The sequence below is a fragment of the Cervus canadensis genome, chromosome 3, assembly GCF_019320065.1.
Source record: "Cervus canadensis isolate Bull #8, Minnesota chromosome 3, ASM1932006v1, whole genome shotgun sequence".
Lineage (NCBI taxonomy): Eukaryota > Metazoa > Chordata > Mammalia > Artiodactyla > Cervidae > Cervus > Cervus canadensis.
This window is the reverse complement of record NC_057388.1, coordinates 111341576-111350310: the sequence shown is the minus strand read 5'-3', so window position 1 is coordinate 111350310 and position 8735 is coordinate 111341576.

Genomic DNA, 8735 nt, shown 5'->3' with positions numbered 1-8735 from the left:
TGGGGCCACCCAAGATGGATGGGTCATGGTGGAGAGGTCTGACAGAATGTGGTCCACTGGAGAAGGGAATGGCAAACCACTTCAGTGTTCTTGCCTTGAGAGCCCCATGAACAGTATGAAAAGGCGAAAAGATAGGATACTGAAAGATGAATTCCCCAGGTCGGTAGGTTCCCAATATGCTACTGGAGATCAGAGGAGAAATAACTCCAGAAAGAATAAAAGGATGGAGCCAAAGCAAAAACAATACCCAGTTGTGGATGTGACTAGCGATAGAAGCAAGGTCCAATGCTATAAAGAGCAATGTTGCGTAGGAACCTGGAATGTTAGGTCCATGAATCAAGGCAAATTGGAAGTGGTCAAGCAGGAGATGACAAGAGTGAACATCAGCATTCTAGGAATCAGTGAACTAAAATGGACTCAATGGGTGAATTTAACTCAAATGACCATTATATCTACTACTGTGGGCAGGAATCCCTTAGAAGAAATGGAGTAGCCATCATGGTCAACAAAAGAGTCTGAAATGCAGTACTTGGATGCAATCTCAAAAATGACAGAATGATCTCTGTTCGTTTCCAAGGCAAACCATTCAATATCATGGTAATCCAAGCCTATGCCCCAACCAGCAATGCTGAAGAAGCTGAAGTTGAATGGTTCTGTGAAGACCTACAAGACCTTTTAGAATTAACACCCAAAAAAGATGTCCTTTTCATTATAGGGGACTGGAATGCAAAAGTAGGAAGTCCGGAAACACCTGGAGTAACAGGCAAATTTGACTTTGGAGTACAGAATGAAGCAGGGCAAAGTCTAATAGAGTTTTGCCAAGAGAATGCAATGGTCATAGCAAACACCCTCTTCCAACAAAACCATACAGAATCACTCAATGTGTACATTTCCCAGCCTTGAAAAGTCAGCATCAAATAATTTGACCCAAATACTATCAGCAACTTAATCCACCCCCACCGTGGTTAGAAGCAGGAAACCCCATGTGGTATGTCCTTCATTCTGTTTTCTGGGATAGCTGGGGCTCAGAGGGCAGCTATCATTACAAATATGAAGGACCGTCACATGGAAGAATCCCACCAACAGAATCCTGGAGTAAGGAAGGACTTTCTAATATCAGACTTCACAACAGTTGAGGTGCAGCCTGTGCATAAGAAGGCTGCCCACCACTGGGCAGCCTCTCATCCCCTCTCATCCACTCACTAAACAGCCCATTCAACAACTGCTTGCTGAGCACCTGCTGCACTGTTGTAGACTCAGAGATACACTACAGAAGAGAAGAGGTGTGATCTCCACATATGCAACTCATAGTCTAGACAGCAGGATAAACAGACACTGGTCACATTTTATCATTTTGTGCAAACGTAGTTACATATGCACATACTTATATGTACACATGCACATAGTTCTATATATTATTTTACACTTGTGTATGTTATTGCTGTTCATTCTCTAGGTCGTGTCCAACTCTTTGTGACCCCATGAGCTGTAGCACTCAGTCTGGCTTCCCTGTCCTTCACCGTCTCCTGGAGTTTGCTCAAACTCAGTCCATTGAGTCAGTGATGCCATCCAACCATCTCATCCTCTGCTGCCCTCTTCTCCTCTTGCCCTCAGTCTTTCCCAGACTTATGTAATTTACGATGTGAAATGTGCTACATAGTTTAATTACATAGGTACTTAAATAATTAGAGGTGTAACTTCAGAATGTGAATCAGCAGTGTATGTGTTTGGAGAAGGGCCCAGGGATGGTTTTCTAAATGCACTTTAGCCAATGCTCTCTCTGTCTCTGCACCTGCACGTGGGCAGGTCAAAAGTCCTTAGACAGAAGCCACCTCCTAGGAAACAGGTGCAGAGTGACTCCACAAGCAAGAAATGAGGGCTTGGGGACCCTAGCTCCCCCAGAGTCACCCTCGGCTGCTGGTGGGCACCTAAATCCACCCTCCAGGACACCTCAGCCCCTGGGCATGAAGGCAGGAGAAAGCGGAGCTGATGGGAAGATAGGTTCAGCAAATGCAAAGTTTATGGTCATAAAAAGCAATTTTGGAAAATTCCCTGGCAGTCCAGTGGTTAGGACTTGGCGCTTTCACCGCTGTCACCTGGGATCAATCCCTGGTCAAGAAATTCAGATCCCATAAGCCACATGGCACAGACAAAAACAAACAAGGCAGTTTTCCCTCATCAAGGGAGGTGTCGCCCTTATATTATTTGAGATTATATAAAATATAGCATTCATCTGCTATTGTATGCTTATAATGAAATAATGAAATAAAGATATTACTGTTGTGGGCGAATCTTCTATTTGCACATACACACATATCAGAGGAGCCTGGCGGGCTACAGTCTATGGGGTCACAAGAGTCAGACACAACTGAAACGACTTTGAATGCATGCACATGTAACATTAATAACCATATGCTCAGATGCTCAGTCGTGTCTGACCCTTTGCCACCCCAGGGACTGTAGCCCACCAGGCTCCTCTGTCTATGGGGTTCTCCAGGCAAGAACACTGGAGTGGGCTGCCATTTCCTTCTCCAGGTGATCTTCCCGACCCAGGGACTGAACCTGGGTCTCAGGCATTGCAGGCAGTTTCTTTACCAACTGATCCACCAGAAAAGATAATACTCATAAATCATCATAAATATTTATAAATAATACATACAGAATTTATTTTTTCAGTTCAGAGTTTCCTAGAATAACAATGCATTCTCTAGTGCATATGAAAATGCTAGCTTACTAGAATTTTTCTAGTTGTTTACAAATCATAATCCATCATGTATTTCAAAATTTAATTTCTAATGCTGTATTTACCTTAATGCTTACATCAATACCAGAGAAGAATTTCCAAATTTGGAAATGTCCCTAAAAATATTAAAGGCCCTTCAAGGCTTTTCTTTTGACTGATTTGAATGTGACTTTCAGGTTGAAAAATACTTGCTTCCTGGACTGCCTACCATTTGTGGTCCCAGCGAAATGTCAATTAGACTGGATCTTGCTTTGGATTTGAAGTTTTTGGTCTGGGTATGGAAGATCTTAGGGCTGAAAGACATACTCTTCAACACAGGTACACAGGATTACACAATTTAACACTGCAATGATCACTGTTTAAAGACAAAACTTGAGAAACATTTTTGGTTATGTCAGAGTATTAACTACATTTATAATCTTCAAAAAGTTTCAGAAGTCCTGAGTGGAAGCAGAACATGCTTCATATAATTTACCAGGTAGGCTCACAGTTGAGCATAATGTGCTAATCGTGGAAAGAAAAAGGGAGAGACACATTCAGAATTTTTTAAAATTTGCTTTGACAGTGTTCGGTATTGTTCACACCTGAAACCCAGGAGGAATCAACGCTGTTGCCAGCATGGCAGTCCCTCGCTGTATCACTTCCTCACTGCATATCTGAGAGAAACTTCGGAAGCTGGGAAGGATCCCTGCAGAGATATTAAAGAGAAACACAGGTGGAGGCCAAGGCGGGCAGGGAAGACCCTCTCCTCTGCCCAGACACCTGACTGAGACTCCGCGTCTGGGAGCAGGTGCCCTCCTTTCCTCCCGGGGTGACGTCTGCCATGGCAGACTGAGGCTCCCCGGAGTCTTCCTTTGGAAAGTTCCAGCAGTCACCCGCTGTGGGATCAGTGAGAACAAACAGGGTCCTGCCATGAGTGTTTTTGCCTTTTCCTTCTTCCCCACGTGCTTAGGCCTCCAGTGAGCTTGGTTGGATTATCAAAATGAAAGATCTTGGAAATTAGTTTAGTTTTGGACATGAGTAATTTCTTTGAAAGAGCATTCCTGCTAAATTGGCTAGTTACAGAGTATATTACATTCACTTTTCCTAGGTCACTGGGCATGCCTAAATAACATAAAATGGCAGAATTTTTAATGGGAAAGAACACTATATAACTCTCCTGTGGAGGCCAAGTTCTATCCAAATACTTGGGAAGAGTCAATCAGTGCAAGTGAACTTAGGCCTCATCTGATACCTTGGACAGTCCTGAATGGGTTGGATGTCACCAAGGTAATGGGATGCTGCAGATCTGATTTGTAAGATAGTTCATCTACTCCATCTCATGAAACAGTAAACACACCTGAAAAGTTAATTAATGACAGAACTGACAAAGACTTACACAATTCTTATTGTTTTGCAAGTTAAGCTCCTGAGAATTATAAATTGTATTTCTATTAAAATAGAATTTAGTGAGCATTTAGTAGCAGATAACTTTTCATGACATTATGTGAGATCTCTTCTTTAATGTCTTATAGCCCTTCTGTCACAATGGCCTGACCGTTCTTCTAAAACCGTTCAGAAATGCTTTTAGTCTGGGTGCTAAAAACTAGTCATAATGTGCACAAAGTAAAGTGGTCATTTTACAGACACCATGCAAATGTGAGGCAGTGTTTCCGTCCACAAGGGCACTGTGATGCTCTAGATACTTGAGGGGTCCCTGGCTAAGGGAAATCACAATTTTAACTTGGAATAACAGGGGAAGCCCCAATGTTTGTTCAGAATATTTTGAAAGGAGTAAAACATTCAAGTGTGCAATTCAGTGATGGGATTGGTAGTAGGGGCCTTGGAAAGCTACTTTCATAACAATGCTCTGTTTACAGTAAGTTTTATAATTATTTCTATGCAAATTATAGGACCATGAACTTCCAGATGTTCAAGCTGGTTTTAGAAAAGGCAGAGGAACCAGAGATCAAATTGCCAACATCTGCTGGATCATCGAAAAAGCAAGAGAGTTCCAGAAAAACATCTATTTCTGCTTTATTGACTATGCCAAAGCCTTTGACTGTGTAGATTACAATAAACTGTGGAAAATTCTGAAGGAGATGGGAATACCAGACCACCTGACCTGCATCTTGAGAAACCTGTATGCAAGTCAGGAAGAAACAGAAGTGGACATGGAAAAACAGACTGGTTCCAAATTGGGAAAGGAGTATGTCAAGGCTGTATATTGTCACCCTGCTTATTTAACTTATATGCAGAGTACATCATGAGAAACGCTGTGCTGGATGAAGCACACACTGGAATCAAGATTGCTGGGAGAAATATCAATAACCTCAGATATGCAGATGACACCACCCTTATGGCAGAAAATGAAGAAGAACTAAAGAGCCTCTTGATGAAAATGAAAGAGGAGAGTGAAAAAGTTGGCTTAAAGCTCAACATTCAGAAAACTAAGATCATGGCATCTGGGCAAATAGATGGGGAAACAGTGGAAACAGTGACTAACTTTATTTCTCTGGGCTCCAAAATCACTGCAGGTGGTGACTGCAGCCATAAAATTAAAAGACGCTTGCTCTTTGGAAGGAAAGTTATGACCAACCTAGATAGCATATTAAAAAGCGGAGACATTACTTTGCCAACAAAGGTCCATCTAGTCAAGGCTATGGTTTTTCCAGTGGTCATGTATGGATGTGAGAGTTGGACTATAAAGAAAGCTGAGTGCCAAAGAATTTATGCTTTTGAACTGTGGTATTGGAGAAAACTCTCGAGAGTCCCTTGGACTGCAAGGAGATCCAACCAGTCCATCCTGAAGGAAATCAGTCCTCAATATTCATTGGAAGGACCGATGCTGAACCTGAAACTCCAATACTTTGGCCACCTGATGTGAAGAGCTGACTCATTTGGAAAGACCCTGATGCTGGAAAACATTGAAGGTAGGAGGAGAAGGGGATGACAAGGGATGAGGTGGTTGGATGGCATCACTGACTCAATGGACTTGAGTTTGGGTGAACTCCAGGAGTCGGTGATGGACAGGGAATCCTGGCATGCTGCAGTCCGTGGGGTGGCAAAGAGTTGGACATGACTGAGCGACTGAACTGAACTGATGCAGATTATTTCTAAATAATGAAGAACATTAAGTTCATTGTATAGCAATAATGAAACGACTGCTAAGATTCCATATATACAAATTATTTTAAAAGAAAGCAAGTCAGACACCATGGTGTCAGATATTCCTGGATGGAATAAAGACTACATCTGAGTGACTCCATTTCCACAATAGGGGGTTGGAATGGACTGCATTTTATGACAGAGCATCTGTTTAGACTGTGTTGGTCAAGTTATCTTTTCCCATCACACAAGCAGGTTCTGCACAGAGTTGTTGGGGTACACTGACAGGAGGACTGGGGCCAAGCCCTTGACTTGGCAGAACTGGGCCTGCTGTGTACACTTTCAAGTGTTCGTTTTTCTGCAGGTAAAATAAAGGGCAGAGCAAGTGGTTTATAAGTTCCCTTTCTAGCAAAAAATAAAAATAAATTGTCCAAGGGATCAAGTTATTATTTTCCTACCACTAAATACCATATATTCAGTAGGCATTAAATGCAATATCCTGTAAAGAAAAGTCAGGAGGAAGCAGATTTCTTCACAATATATAGGTTTTCAAATAAATAACAATGAAATAATGAATGCTCTGGAGTTAAACAGACTAAGGAAATACTAGGTAACCTGTAACCTAAGATGATATACAAAGAATTTCTGTTTGACTGGGAAATTGATCCACCAAAGTCCTTGGGTTTATTCCAACATAAGATTTCATGATTTTGAGTTTCATTCAACAGTTCTACAGACTGTGATCCTATTCTCCAAACCCTAGTTTTTATAAGATACTGAGAGAAAGGGCTATAGAGCCACATTAGTTTTTTTTGTTTGTTTGTTTGTTTGTTTTAAGCAGTTTTACAGAGGTATAAGGAAGTGAAAGTGAAAACGTAAGTCGCTCTGTTGTGTCTGACTCTGGCATCCCATGGACTGTAGCCAACCAGGCTCCTCTGTCCATGGAATTCTCCAGGCAAGATACTGGAGCGGGTAGCCATTCCCTTCTTCTGAGGATCTTCCCGACCCGGGATCCAACCCAAGCATCCTGCACTGCAGGCTGAATCTTTACCATCTGAGCCACCACAGAAGCCCCATAATTGACATAAAGTAAATACACATATTAAGTATGTACAATTTAATATTTTGACATCTGTATTCGCTCAGGAAACCACCACTCATTATTATAATAAATGTGTCTGTCATTTCCAAAAGTTTCTTCCTGCTGGTTTTTAAGCTGTCCCCTGTGGCCCTCCCCTCCTCCAGTACCCAGGCAACCATCTTCATCACAATTGAGCAGTTTTCATTTTCCAGAATTTTATATCAGTTGAATCATCCAGTGTGTGCACTTTTTGTCTGGATTGTTTCATCAGCCTGATTATATCAAGACATCATTTTACCAGCATGTGTCAGCACCTCTTTCCTCTTTATTGCTGAGTAGCCGTCCCACTGTGGGACTGTATCACAGGTTATCCATTCACTTATAGATAGACACGTGTGTGCTTCCAATTCTGGCTATGACATATAAAGCTGCCCTGAGCAGTCATGTATGACTTTGTGTTGACATATGCTTTTATTTTTCCTAGTAAACACCTAGGTGTAGAATGATTGAACACACTGAAGTTGTGAGCTCATCTTTTAGAAACTCTACAAATTGTCTTCCAAGGCAGCTGTACCATTTTGGCCTCCCCTTCCGCCTGCCCACCCGCTGGGTGAGAGTTCCAGTTGGTCTTTTTACCTGTAGCCAACCTTCCGTGGTTTAACTTCGGGTTTAACTAATAAACAACGGTAGTGAATGTGCTTCCATGTGTTTACTTGCCACTCTTATTTCTTCTGTGGTTCAAATCTTTCACCCATTTTGTAGTTGGTTTTGTTTTTTTTTTTTTTTTTATTGAGCTTTGAATGGTCATTATATAGCCTAGGTACAAGTTCATGACTTGCAAATAATTTCTCCCTGGCTTCTATTTTTATTCTCCTAATAGTCCTTCAAACAGCATCAATGTTTTATGTTAATTAGCTTAAATTTATCCACTTTTTTCTTTAATCAGCCATGCTTTTGATATCATACCTAAGAACCTTAGATCAAACAAGATCTTTTGTTTATTTTTTTCTAGAAGTTATTTAGTTTAAAAGGTTTAAAATGATATTTCTTCCTGAAATATTTGACAGAAATCACCAAAAAAACCATCTGAGCTTGGTGGTTCCATTGTGAGAAGGTTTTGTTTGCTTGATCACTAAAAATTCAGTTTCATCAGTAGGTACATTATTCAGGATTGTTCAGGTAATCTACTTCTTTTTTGTCATCCAAAGAATTCACCCTTTTGGGGGAAATTTGTCCCTTTTATCTAAGATGTACAATTTATTGGCATAAAGTAATCCAAAATGCTCCCTTATTTTCCTTTTATTACCAGTACAATCCGTAGTAACGTCGCCTCTCTCATTCCCGATGCTGGTAGTTTGTATCTGCAGTCTTTTCTCTCGCTCCGTATGGCTAGTTTATCTACTCACTAAGGCGAGCAGTCAGCTCCATCTCCTGAACCCCGGGGGACGCCCTGCTTCTGCCTGGGTTTCCCCTCCCACCTCTCTGGTGGGTGAGCTGGGGCACCTTATGTTTGTTTCTCGTCTTTCAGTGGTCACGGTCCTTCAGTGCTTGATTCCAGGGTCTTAAAATTATTGTTTCATACATTTTGGCTGCTTTTGAGTTGTTTCAGACTTAATGGTAAATATAATCTCTGTTATTTCATCTTGTCAAGAAGCAGGAGTCTCCTCTCATTTTTGAGACCCAGATAGGGTGAAAGGGCCTTTTGTAACCATTAATATTTAACTTGGTAAATTGTAGAAATCATATATTATATCTCTATTAATCAGGACAATTCCACTTGGGGAATGAAAGTCTCAGTGCCTATTATATATACATAAATATGAT